This window comes from Nerophis lumbriciformis, linkage group LG30, assembly GCF_033978685.3.
Source record: "Nerophis lumbriciformis linkage group LG30, RoL_Nlum_v2.1, whole genome shotgun sequence".
NCBI lineage: Eukaryota > Metazoa > Chordata > Actinopteri > Syngnathiformes > Syngnathidae > Nerophis > Nerophis lumbriciformis.
The window spans coordinates 1,607,983-1,622,448 of record NC_084577.2 but is presented as its reverse complement, the minus strand read 5'-3'; positions in this window follow the sequence as shown (position 1 = coordinate 1,622,448).

The following is a 14,466-nucleotide window of genomic DNA, read 5'->3' as shown; positions in this document are numbered from 1 at the left end:
GACAATGTGAAAACAATCTCGGGTTATCTTCTCAAAAACACTCTTTGTTTTCCCCATCAGGTATTTGACAGGATGTTGTCAACAGGGACCTATGCTTGTACACCCTCACCTACTGTACATCCACAGTGGACATGCAGTCTGACTGGAACTTGCCTCAGCAGCGACCAGCCGTTACACAAACTAACCTTATTTATTTTCCGCTCCGACAAAGACTCCACTTTTATCCAGCTACAGCCAAATGAGTTGATGGATGTATATTACAGTACATATTTCATGTCGAGGTCACTTTAGCCTTAGCTCGTTTACATTGGAGCATACAGCCTCCAAGTAAAGAAGGCATTTGCATGCTGTTGGCAATATTATTTTTTCTCGGAATTGCCAGATATTGCAAAAAAAAAAAAAAACAGGGTGATGTATCCACATGCAACATGCACTTGGTAGAGGGAAAAAGGGAGTTATTCACTCCTGAAGAGAGAATGATGTAGCTAACAAGGGGACCATGGGGAAGAAATAGTGCAATGACAGACACCCTGCTGGGGCAAGACTTGTGAATGTATCCCAGACTGGACCAAGGACGTCTTACTAGCTTAGTTTAGGGGGTTTTCCCCCCCGCTCGTTCACATTTTTATACACTTTTTTTTTTTTTTGTTCATTTTTATTTGAAGTAAAGCTGGATTAAACACGTGTTTGTGACAATTCCATTGCCCGATGGACTTGAGGCGCCACGTGCAATGGAGGGAATACCGCAGATGCTCTTTTGTTTCCATTCCATGTGGGAGGCGAACACCGTTGGTGTATAAAAAGAAACACCCACAATGCAAATGTGGCTAAAAGAAATGTTGTTACGCCTTACTGTTTGTTACAAAGAGGGAAGTCAATATTTATTCAATGACCAGCTGGTGTGTGTGTGAGTGAGTGTGTGTGTGTGTGAGAGGAGGCAGCCTGGTCCTGTAAATGCATACACACCATACTGGCACATATTGTGTGCGTGTGTGTGTGTTTGGTTGTGTACATTTGTTCCATTCCCGTATGAATGTATGAATCTTGATGTATGTATGATATTATAGTGCAGTTATGTGCAATTTTGTAGGAAAGAATTCGTGTTTGAAACATGGAAACCGTTGTAATAAAATTGCAAAACTATTGAAACTCTTGCAGCTTTATTCATATGTTCAACCAAAAAAAAAAAGTTGACGTTTGCGCACAAAAGTGACTCCAGTCCTCACATTTCGCCGTCTTCACACAAGCTGAGAATCAGTCAAACAAGGCGGCGGCTGCACAAGTGCTGCTGGCGGTGGGGTGCTGCGGTTCATTGATTATTAATTATTTATGTGTCGAGCGAAACCGATTGCACAGCATTGATGGATTCACCTTGATTGTCGTATTTGTGCGAGGATTTCGCTCTCGACACGATAAATATATAACCATAAACGTTGAGCCCCTCAATGCATGGCTTTTAACAAACTAACAGATGCTGTGCATTGTCTGACGTGCCTCTTTACAGCCATATAGGGGCGCTGTTTTGCTTCTTATCTAAAAATAAAACAGCATTATAATAAATAAATAAAAAAAGTAATTTGTTTTAGAATAGTCATGGTATTACTCTTGCATAAATATAATTCCTTACCAGGGAAAAGGTATTTATTGCCTTACTGATTTTTTTAAAACAACTTCAAATATGTCAGATGATTGGGAAATGACTGTACCATTTGAGATATGCTTCACTCGCAATTCTTCACCAGAACGCCAGGGGCAGTGTTCTTTAACGGCTTGCTATTATTAGCATCCTGTGTAAGAGTAGTGAACAATAGTGACTGAGGGGTCACTTAAGTCCTTGATCAGTGTATGATATTCAAAATAAAATTCAGTAGAAGCATTTAAGTCCCATCTTAAAACTCATTTGTATACGCTAGCCTTTAAAGGGGAACATTATCACAATCTCAGAAGGGTTAAAACCATTAAAAACCAGTTCCCAGTGGCTTATTTTATTTTTCGAAGTTTTTTTTCAAAATGTTACCCATTACGCAATATCCCTAAAAAAAGCTTCAAAGTGCCTGATTTTAACCATCGTTATAAACACCCGTCCATTTTCCTGTGACGTCACATAGTGATGCCGATAGAAACAAACATGGCGGAAAGAACAGCAAGATATAGCGACATTAGCTTGGATTCAGACTCGGATTTCAGCGGTTTAAGCGATTCAACAGATTATGCATGTATTGAAACGGATGGTTGTAGTGTGGAGGCAGGTAGCGAAAACGAAATTGAAGAAGAAACTGAAGCTATTGAGCCATATCGGTTTGAACCGTATGCAAGCGAAACCGACGAAAACGACACGACAGCCAGCGACACGGGAGAAAGCGAGGACGAATTTGGCCATCGCCTTCTAACCAACGATTGGTATGTGTTTGTTTGGCATTAAAGGAAACTAACAACTATGAACTAGGTTTACAGCATATGAAATACATTTGGCAACAACATGCACTTTGAGAGTGCAGACAGCCCAGTTTTCATCAATTAATATATTCTGTAGACATACCCTCATCCGCTCTCTTTTCCTGGGGGTCTGGCGGCAGATTTCTTTGACTTTATCGTTGGAAATGCATCTGCTTTGAGTGTCGCAGGATATCCACACATTCTTGCCATCTCTGTCGTAGCATAGCTTTCGTCGGTAAAGTGTGCGGAACAAACGTCCAATTTCTTGCCACTTTGGCATCTTTGGGCCACTGGTGCAACTTGAATCCGTCCCTGTTCGTGTTGTTACACCCTCCAACAACACACCGACGAGGCATGATGTCTCCAAGTTACGGAAAACAGTCGAAAAAACGGAAAATAACAGAGCTGATTTGACTCGGTGTTTGAGAAAATGGCAGTTTGCTTCCCGATGTGACGTCACAACGTGACGTCATCGCTCCGAGAGCGAATAATAGAAAGGCGTTTAATTCGCCAAAATTCACCCATTTAGAGTTCGGAAATCGGTTAAAAAAATATATGGTCTTTTTTCTGCAACATCAAGGTATATATTGACGCTTACATAGGTCTGGTGATAATGTTCCCCTTTAAATAGACTCCCATTTTTAGACCAGTTGATCTGCCGTCTCTTTTCTGCTCTGCCCCCCTCTCCTGCATGGAGAGGTTATCAGGCAAACACAGATTATGCGCTAGCAGTTCAAAGTCGGGACCCGGGGTGGACCACTCATCTGTGCATCTTGTGCAGCCCTTTGAGACACTTGTGATTTAGGGCTAACTTTGATCGATAGATTGAAAATATCAAATTGGTGTCGTAACCTTTGAAATATTGATAATGCCATTAGTCTAAACCAGATGTTAACAACCCAAAATGTTAAAAGAGCCATGTTGGACCAAAACTACAAAAAAAAAAAAAAAAAAAAAATCTGTCTGGAGTTGCAAAAAATTAAGTGATATAATGAAGTCAACACATGATATAAATGTCTATATTAGCCTACTATCAAAATGACTATGTGTCGCAGGCTGACACAAATCTTCGTTGACAGAAATGTTGAAATGTAATAAATATTCTACCCATTTTTACAACATTGGAAAACATTAGTAAAACTCGGGCTTCTCAGGGGGTGTGATAACTCCTCTAAATGACTGGCTATATATTGTATATGTGTGTGTCCAAGTTAAAGGAAATGGCGGCCTGTCATCTTCTAATGGATTTATAACAATCTATGCAAGCTGGGTTACGTTTGCTGTGGTCTATAACGGCACACAAACCACTTTGAGGAATGCAGGCAATATTACATACAGATGATATGTCATGAGAAATGCAAATATAAATACATTAAATGAGCTCAAATGTACCTACAAGTGAGGCATAATGATGCAATATGTACATAAACTTAGCCTATATAGCATGTTAGCATCAATTATTTTGCACTGACCAAATATGCTTGATAAGCACTCCACACAAGTCAATAACATCAACAAAGCTCACCTTTGTGCATTCACGCACAGCATAAAACGTTTGGTGGACAAAATGAGACAAAGAATGAGTGGCATAAAATATGTCTTTCTCTGGCATCGTTGAAGAAAGTTATACATGTAAACAAACTACGGTGAGTTCAAGGACCGCCAAAGGACAAAACGGCGCTCGCCAAATACTCTCATCAGAGAACCATGTTTAATATAAACAGTGGGTTTTCTAACAATTAGGGAGGTTTGTGTCATGTTGCCCTCCTACAGAAAAACCCTATTAAAACAAAAATGTATTTTCCACCCCCATCTTTTTCTATTTTCATACATTTTGGAAAAGCTCCAGGGAGCCACGAGGGCGGCGCTAAAGAGCAGACCCCCGCTCTAAAGAGTGATCATAAGCCATGCTATGAGGTGTGGAGTTGTTATACTGTAGCACAGGTGCTACAAACTGCGGCCCGCCGGCATGTTTATTTCGGCCTGCAAAATGTCACAAGATTTATGGGGGATCTAACCCGAGGGGCGCGCCCAACTCACTTTTGAACATGTGACTGTAGAATTGAGTAGTGAAGAGCATGCCAGCGGGATGTTATCGATGAGCACGCTGTGGAGTAAACTTTAAGAAGTCGGCCAACAGGCCTCGTCTGCATCTTTTATGATTAGACAAGACAAGATATATATTTGCAAAGCCATTTTCAAGAAGGATATTTAAAGAGAAACTACATCTTGTGAGACCATGTTGGCCAACCCCGGAAGCTCGAATGGGTTCTACAAATTGTGAGTTCAGATATTTTATTTATTTATTTTTTCACTTTTAATATGTTTTTTGCAGTTTTAATTTTGACAGTACCACATAAGATATGTTTAAATTAGAGATGTCCGATAATGGCTTTTTTGCCGATATCCGATATTCCGATATTGTCCAACTCTTAATTACTGATTCCGATATCAACCGATACCGATATATACAGTCGTGGAATTAACACATTATTATGCCTGAATTTTGTTGTGATGCCCCGCTGGATGCATTAAACAATGTAACAAGGTTTTCCAAAACAAATCAACTCAAGTTATGGAAAAAAATGCCAACATGGCACTGCCATATTTATTATTGAAGTCACAAAGTGCATTATTTTTTTAACATGCCACAAAAAAGCAGCTTGGAATTTGGGACATGCTCTCCCTGAGAGAGCATGAGGAGGTTGAGGGGGGCGGGGGATGTTCTTGAGGTGGGTGGGGGGGAGTTCCGGGGGGTGTATATTGTAGCGTCCCGGAAGAGTTAGTGCTCCAAGGGTTTCTGGGTATTTGTTCTGTTGTGTTTATGTTGTGTTACGGTGCGGATGTTCTACCGAAATGTGTTTGTCATTCTTGTTTGGTGTGGGTTCACAGTGTGGCGCATATTTGTAACAGTGTTAAAGTTGTTTATACGGCCACCCTCAGTGTGACCTGTATGGCTGTTGAACAAGTATGGCTTGCATTCACTTGTGTGTGTGAAAAGCCGTAGATATTATGTGATAGGTCCGGCACGCAAAGGCGGTGCCTTTAAGGTTTATTGGCACTCTCTACTTCTCCCTACGTCCGTGTACACAGCGGCATTTTAAAAAATCATAAATTTTACTTTTTGAAACCGATACCGATAATTTTGAAACCGATACCGATCATTTCCGATATTATATTTTAAAGCATTTATCGGCCGATAATATCGGCAGTCCGATATTATCGGACATCCCTAGTTTTAATTGCTTGTGCGGGTTTAGTGATTTTTAAATGCACCAGAAAATAACCCGTTTTATACACTGTTGATAGGATTCAATGCGCAGTATAGTGTGTAACTCTGTTTCTCCAGCAGTGGTCATGGGGTGTCATAAATGATGGTATTTTGAGAGGTAATCATGGAAGTCGGACGTCACTGAAGGCCTAGGTGGGAAACCCTGTATGCACTAGTAAGTATAGCAATAAAATAGTATGATATAGTGAGAACAAAAATAGTGGTGAAAATACAATTTTATATATATATATATATATATATATATGTATATATATGCTCTTTGTACGTTTGTACACAACAGTAGAAAACAGACCTTTATTAATGGTTCCTCAAAGAACACCCCCCCCCCCCCACACACACACACACACGCACACACTTAGAAGTGATTGTTCTCTCTCAGTCAAAGACCAAAGACAGTTGAGGGTGTCTGCGCTCCCCAGAGATCCGTTTCAGCGCCATATGCTGCCTCGCGCCCGTTAAATCCCTCTCAGACTAACTGCTGCTGAACTTTGACCCACAATTCATATGCACTGGGCACCAGGCTGCAGCTGATGCGTGAAGATTCTGCATCTTTCTGCAGTGGGATGATGCCTCAAATCCAGTGGTGTGCCGTCAGGGCCAGCTAGGCCTTCTCTGCTGCCCTAACATAACCAGAAATCATCATCATAATTAAAGATACAATTATTTTTGTATTTACTTTCCCTAAATATCTAAAAGTATTCATATTCTCTTCATGTCATGTTATGCTCCTTCCAGCGCTGTTGTTTTTAGTTTTAGTTTTTATCCAATCAGAATTCAGCTAGCTTATGTTGCCATGCTGTACCAAATCTGCCCGAGGCCTTCAGAATCAACAATGTGGGCATCTATGCACTGTAAGTGAACGGACACAAACATTTGACAGACAGTTGCAATAGCCAATCAGATCACAAGTTGTTGACAGTAGCCTATCTGAGTAGCCTGAGGTTAACGAGACTGTGATTGGATACTCACTTCCAGAGGTGGGTAGAGTAGCCAGAAATTGTACTCAAGTAAGAGTACTGTTACTTTAGAGATTTATTACTCAAGTAAAAGTAAGGAGTAGTCACCCAAATATTTACTTGAGTAAAAGTAAAAAGTATGTTGTGAAAAAACTACTCAAGTACTGAGTAACTGATGAGTAACATACACACACAAATCATATTTATATATATATATATATATATATATATATATATATATATATATATATATATATATATATATATACACACATATATATATATACACACATATATATATATATATATATATACACACACACACACACACACATATATACATATATATGTATATATATACATTGATATATACAGTATATAATTTATATTTATTTATTTTGCCGTTTTTGTTTACATGTTAAAGGTGTTTTAATGAATATACCGTATTTTCCGCACTATAAGGCGCACCGGATTATTAGCCGCACCTTCAATGAATGGCATATTTCATAACTTTGTCCACCAATAAGCCGCCCCGGACTATAAGCCGCACCTACGCTGCGCTAAAGGGAATGTCAAAAAAACAGTCAGATAGGTCAGTCAAACTTTAATAATATATTAAAAACCAGCGTTCTAACAACTCTGTTCACTCCCAAAATGTACACAAATGTGCAATCACAAACATAGTAAAATTCAAAATAGTGCAGAGCAATAGCAACATAATGTTGCTCGAACGTTAATGTCACAACACACAAAATAAACATAGCGCTCACTTTCTGAAGTTATTCTTCATTCGTAAATCCTTCGTCTTCGGTGTCCGAAGTGAAAAGTTGGGCAAATTTACGATCCACTGGCAGATGTTGGCGTCGTCTGGCGCTGCCTCCTCGTCTTAGTGAAGGTGTGTTCGCCTTCTGTCATCCATTGTTCCCACGCAGTTAGCAGTCTAGCTTCGAATGCCCTGTTGACACCAATATCTAGCGGCTGGAGGTCTTTTGTCAATCCACCCGGAATGACGGCGAGTATTGAATTAAGCGCGTAAGCGTGTCTCTCAATGTGCTGTTATGAGCTAGCAAATATAACAACTACACTACCCAGCATGCAACGATAGTTACGAGCATGCGCGGTAGCCCTGAGAAGCGTTGTTGTATGCTGGCAGTTAGAATGTGGTTATGAGCACGCTGTGAGTAAACGTTGAGAACTCAGTTAACACGCCTCGTCTGCATTATTTATAATTAGACAGACAACACACTTAATAGGAGCCATTTTGGGGTCTTTACATAAACACACAAATGGAAATGAAACGTCACATATCCCAGCATGCACCGCGCGCTTCTTCTACGGGGAAAAAAGATGGCGGCTGTTTACCGTAGTTGCGAGACCTAAACTTTATGAAAATGAATCTTAATATTTATCCATATATAAAGCGCACCGGGTTATAAGGCGCACTGTCAGCTTTTGAGAAAATTTGTGGTTTTTAGGTGCGCCTTATAGTGCGGAAAATACGGTACATGCATGTTTAACACATATAGATTCCTTTCTTTCATGAAGACAAGAATATAAGTTGGTGTATTACCTGATTCTGATGACTTGCATTGATTGGAATCAGACAGCAGTGATGATAACGGCCACGTTTTCAAATGGAGGAGAAAAAAAGTTCCTCCTTTCTGTCTAATACCACATGAAAATGTTTGGTTTTTGGCATCTAATTTGTCCAGCTTCCATATTCGTTTTTATACACTTTACAAGAAATACATTGGCGGCAAACTCCGTAGCTTGCTAGCTTGTTTGCGCTGGCTTTCGGAGACTCTTATTTTGAAAGCGCATGCGCAATGGAGCGGCACTTTTATTGTGAAGACAGGAACTGTGTAGTCAGTCTTTAGGCTTTTGACGAGATGTACGGTTGAAATAAAAAAGGGTCTTTTTTCCTTCACAATTTTGATTGATTGATTGGAACTTTTATTAGTAGATTGCACAGTACAGTACATATTCCGTACAAATGACCACTAAATGGTAACACCCCAATAAGTTTTTCAACTTGTTTAAATCGGGTCATGTGACCGCCTGGCTCTATTTGATTGGTTCAACGTCACCAGTGACTGCATCTGATTGGTGGAACGGAGTGAACGTCACCAGTGACTGTATTTGTTGAAACGCAGGCACTATGACAGACAAAAACAAACAAAGCGTGCATTAACAGATCGATAAAAATTAGTAGCGAGTAGCGAGCTGAATGTAGATAAAGTAGCGTTTCTTCTCTATAAATATACTCAAGTAAAAGTAAAAGTATGTTGCATTAAAACTACTCTTAGAAGTACAATTTATCCCAAAAGTTACTCAAGTAGATGTAACGGAGTAAATGTAGCGCGTTACTACCCACCTCTGCTCACTTGTCACTCCAAAGTGAGTATCCATTCACAAGTTTCAATTTAAAGTTAAAGATAAAGTACCAATGATTGTCACACACACACACTAAATTATTTTCTGCATTTGACCCATCACCCTTGACCACCCCCTGGGAGGTGAGGGGAGCAGCGGTGTCCGCGCCCGGGAATCATTTTTGGTGATTTAACCCCCAATTCCAACCCTTGATGCTGAGTGTCAAGCAGGGAGGTAATGGGTCCCATTTTTATAGTCTTTTGGTATGACTCGGCCGGGGTTAGAACTCACGACTAGAGATGTCCGATAATATCGGACTGCCGATATTATCGGCCGATAAATGCTTTATAATGTGATATCGGAAATTATCGGTATCGGTTTCGAAAAGTAAAATGTATGACTTTTTAAAACGCCGCTGTACGGAGTGGTACACGGACGTAGGGAGAAGTACAGAGCGCCAATAAATCTTAAAGGCACTGCCTTTGCGTGCCGGCCCAATCACATAATATCTACGGCTTTTCACACACACACAAGTGAATGCCATGCATACTTGGTCAACAGCCATACAGGTCACACTGAGGGTGGCCTAAAAACAACTTTAACACTGTTACAAATATGCGCCACACTGTGAACCCACACCAAACAAGAATGACAAACACATTTCAGGAGAACATCCGCACCGTAACACAACATAACACAACAGAACAAATACCCAGAATCCCTTGCAGCACTAACTCTTACGGACGCTACAATATACAACCCCCGCTGCCTCCTACCCCCCCCCCCACCCCCCACCCTAACCCCGCCCACCTCAACCTCCTCATGCTCTCTCAGGGAGAGCATGTCCCAAATTCCAAGCTGCTGTTTTGAGGCATGTTTAAAAAAGATAATGCACTTTGTGACTTCAATAATAAATATGGCAGTTCCATGTTGGCATTTTTTTCCATAACTTGAGTTGATTTATTTTGGAAAACCTTGTTACATTGTTTAATGCATCCAGCAGGGCATCACAACAAAATTAGGCATAATAATGTGTTGATTCCACGACTGTATATATCGGTATCGGTTGATATCGGAATTGGTAATTAAGAGTTGGGCAATATCGGAATATCGGATATCGGCAAAAAAGCCACTATCGGACATCTCTACTCACAACCTACCGATCTCAGGGCGGTCTAGCAAGGAAGCAGGAATTGTTGCGCCGTAGCCAGACCGGAATAGCAGAGAAGGAGAACAAAACGTTGATTAGGTGGCAGATATATATTTGCAAGGCCATTTTCAAGAAGGATATTTAAAGAGAAACTACATATTGTGAGACCATGTCGGCCAATCCCGGAAGCTAGCTCAGCTCTTCTGGCGATGAAATGGGGACATACTCGCCATTTTCACTCGAATAAACCAACGACGAGGGGCACCACTGACTAATACGGCGTCAAATAGGTGCTACTAATTGTGAGTTCAAATCTTTAATTTTTTTCTCTTCTAATGTTTTTTGCAATTTTAATTTTGACAGTACCACATAAGATATGTTTTAATTGCTGATGTGTTTTAATTGATTTTTAAATGCGCCAGAAAATAGCCCGTTTTGTAAACCGTTGAGGTGATTCAATGCTCAGTAGGGCGTAAATGTGTTCCTGTATAGTATTTCTCCAGCAATGGTCATGTGGTGACATCAATTATGGTATTTTGAGAGCTAATCTTTGAAGTCTGACATCAATGAAGGCCTAGGTGGGAAACGCACAGTGATATTCGCGAACGAATCGAGTCTTTTGAACAGTTTTTTTAAGTGACCGGGAGTGTTGGGTTAGTTACTGAAAACCAGTAACTAGTTACAGTTACTAGTTACTTCATTTCCAAAGCAACTCAGTTACTAACTCAGTTACTTAAACCAAAAAGTAATGCGTTACTGTGAAAAGTAACTATTTAGTTACTTATATATTTGTTTGATTCTTTTAAGGCCCCATTTAATGCCCTTTTAGCCCTCATTTCAGTACTGTTATTGCACTGGAGAATAATACAATCTGTTGATCAACTTGACATGCATTTGCATCACTGAACTCTGCTAAGCAATGTGCTCTACATACAACACACAAAGACAAAGATATGTTTCAAAGGGCCAATTTGTTTCAGGGCAGAACAAATTGACAAAACTATTTTAAATAGCTGCAACATAACATACATAAGTAACAAACAGCATAATAACAACATAGCTGTAAACCAAGGAAGGCACACACTACATACACAAAGCCTAACCAGGTGTTTTTTTCTCTCAAGGAATTCTGAAATAAAATCATGTCTGAAGCCCAGAACACTCTACACATTTGCCCAGTTTTAGTTTAGAGAAAAGGAAAGATTGGCCTGGCCCACTAGCATCCCCTCTTTATGTTTGTGAACTTTATAGCCTATACATTTAGAGTGATGTGATAATCAAACACTCTAGAAGTCTAGAATGAAAGAGTATATAAGAGAATTGACAGAGTGTGTGTACCTTCAGTGTGCAGTGCCTCGTTAAAATTCAGCCGCTGGGAGGTGGAGGTGAAGTGTGTGTCTCTTTACTAGCTTCGTCGAAGTATGTTGCTTTTGTAGCGGTTTCAGCAGATTTGAATTGCTAGGATAGGATCTTTGATCCAAGACACAACTTACATTCAACTAAAATGTTCTTTTCTTTGTGGTCGACAAAAGAAAAGTATTGAGAATATCTCCATTTTAAGAAACTTGGCTTCGGGCTTCACCATGACGTCTTGTTAGTAAACACAGACACGCCCCCTCCCACACACATACACACAGACAGCGCGCGGCGCCCCTCTTTCTTGTCGCCTCTTCCGCAGCGCTGCAATAAAACACATACATAAAAAATAACGTAAAATAACGCAGTAACGCATCATGTAGTAACGGTAATTGAGTTACTGAATATAAAAAATAACGCGTTAGATTACTATTTACCGCCGAAAGTAACGGCGTTACAGTAACGCGTTACAAAGTAAGTGTTAGTCCCAACACGTTTGGGCGCCGTTTTTTATGCATATGCAGATCTACCGTCGGAAATTGCTGTGCAAAAAAAAAAATATATATATATATAAAATTACACATATTTTTTTTGTTTATTTTTCTAATTTACTTAATTTATTTTTTGGATTCACTTTTTCTGATTCATTTTATTACTGTATTTTTTCTTTCATTTTTAAGATATGTAAAACAATATGTCAACACAGCTAAATATATCTTGTGGCGTTTCCCAGGGATCAATACTGGGACCAAAATTGTTTAATCTTTATATAAACAATATTTGTGAAGTTACAAAGGACTTAAAGTTTGTATTTTTTGCAGATTACTCAACGGTTTTTTTTTCGGGAGAGAACAGACAAAAGCTAATAGAAATAATAAAAGAAGAAACAAACAAATTAAAAATGGTTTGACAAAAACAGACTATCTTTGAATCTCAGTAAAATTAAATAATGTTATTTGGTAACAGTAGAAGAGAAAGCCAAACACAGATACAAATAGACGCAGTAGATATTGAAAGGGTAAAAGAAACCAGATTTTTGGGTGTAATAATAGATGATAAAATGAATTGGAAATCTCATATAAAAATATACAACATAAGGTGGCAAGAAAAATGTCAATGAATAAAGCAAAACATCCAACCAAAACTCACTCCGTATTCTCTACTGCTCGCTAGTGTTACCATATCTGAGTTATTGTGTAGAAATATGGGGAAATAACTACAAAAGTACACTTCATTCACTAAGTGTGTTACAAAAAAGATCAGTTAGAATAATACATAATGTTGGATATAGATAACATAAAAATAATTTATTTATTTATTGAAATTTAACGATTTGGTAAATTTGCAAACAGCTAAAATGATGTACAAAACAAACTATAACCTGCTACCCAATAATGTACAACAATTCTTCTCAACAAAAGAGGAGAAATATAACCTTAGAGAAAAATCTAATTAAAACATTTGTATGCACGTACAACACTTAAGACCTTTAGCATATCCGTATGTGGAATTAAATGATGATCCAGTTTAAGAGACTGTTCAAATTAAAAGTGCTTACAAAGTGCAAGAAAGAGGAACTGTGAGAAATACTTTCATCCTTATTGAAAACGAGATATTCTTCATCTCAGTATGTTTATCATGACTGACTTAATTATCTACTGCAAGAACTGCTGTACTAATCAATTACTGATTTAATTGTCTTACAAAAAGAAGACAGTGAATGAGCATATGTACAGTATTTGTAAATGCTCTGAAGTGGGAAAGGGATTAAATAAGCTTTGCTTCTTCCTACTACTATTCGGACATGACGTAAAGAGAAATGATATGAAATGATGCGTTTAAGTGTGTTCATGTTCGAAATGAACTATATTAAATCAATCAATCAATATGTAAAGTAGTTCAAGCGTACACACACCAGTTAGGGTAGTACAATTTTGTACTCCCATTTTTGTATTATGGCCACATTTTCATTCTCGCTGAATTTATACTTTTCATATACATAAATACATTTTTTAATTCTTACTTATTGATTGTGTATTTTTTTCGGAATTGTTAAAATTCTCGAAAGCTTTTTAGGTGAGGGAAAATTCTAAAATAGCGACGTCACTGTCAAAGTAAGGCGATATGGCACGACTTTGTGGAGTATTTACAATGAGAACACATTTACTATGTATTATTATGTCAATATTTCAGAATAGTAACGCGTTAAAACCGAAGCCTTTTTATCTCATCATTCTGACTTTTTACACATTACATTTTTTTTGTCATAACTAATTGTCATTATTATTCTTTTTTTTTTTTTATATTTATTATTTTTTATCTCAGAATTTTGACCTTTTTAATCTCATAATTATGTTTTTTTTAATCTCATACTTTTGACTTTATTGTCTCATAAATTTGACTTTTTATTTCATAATTCTGACTTTTTTGCTCATAATTTTAACCTTTAAAAATATATATATATATATCTCATAATCATGATTATGTATGTTGTTTTTTAATCTCACTGCACCGCCTTTGGAATGTTCACAATTAAACCATAACAAAAATAAAATAAAGTTAATATTTTTCAGAATACTTCTAAGGAAGTCTGTATACAATAAAATACAATAGAGACCTTTTATCCTATAATTCTTTACTTTTTATCTCATAGTTATGACTTTTTGTATCATAATTTTGACTTTTTATCTCATTACATTGACTTCTTTTTTCTCATAGTATGGACTTTCTTATATCATGATGTCAGATTTTTATCTCATAATTATGACTATCGATCTCATCATTTCGACTCTCTTATGTCATCATTTTTTACTTTCTTATCTCGTAATTTTAACTATTTATCTCATAATTTAGATTTTTTTTTTATTGCATAATTATGACTTTTTATAATCCAGTTCATTAGG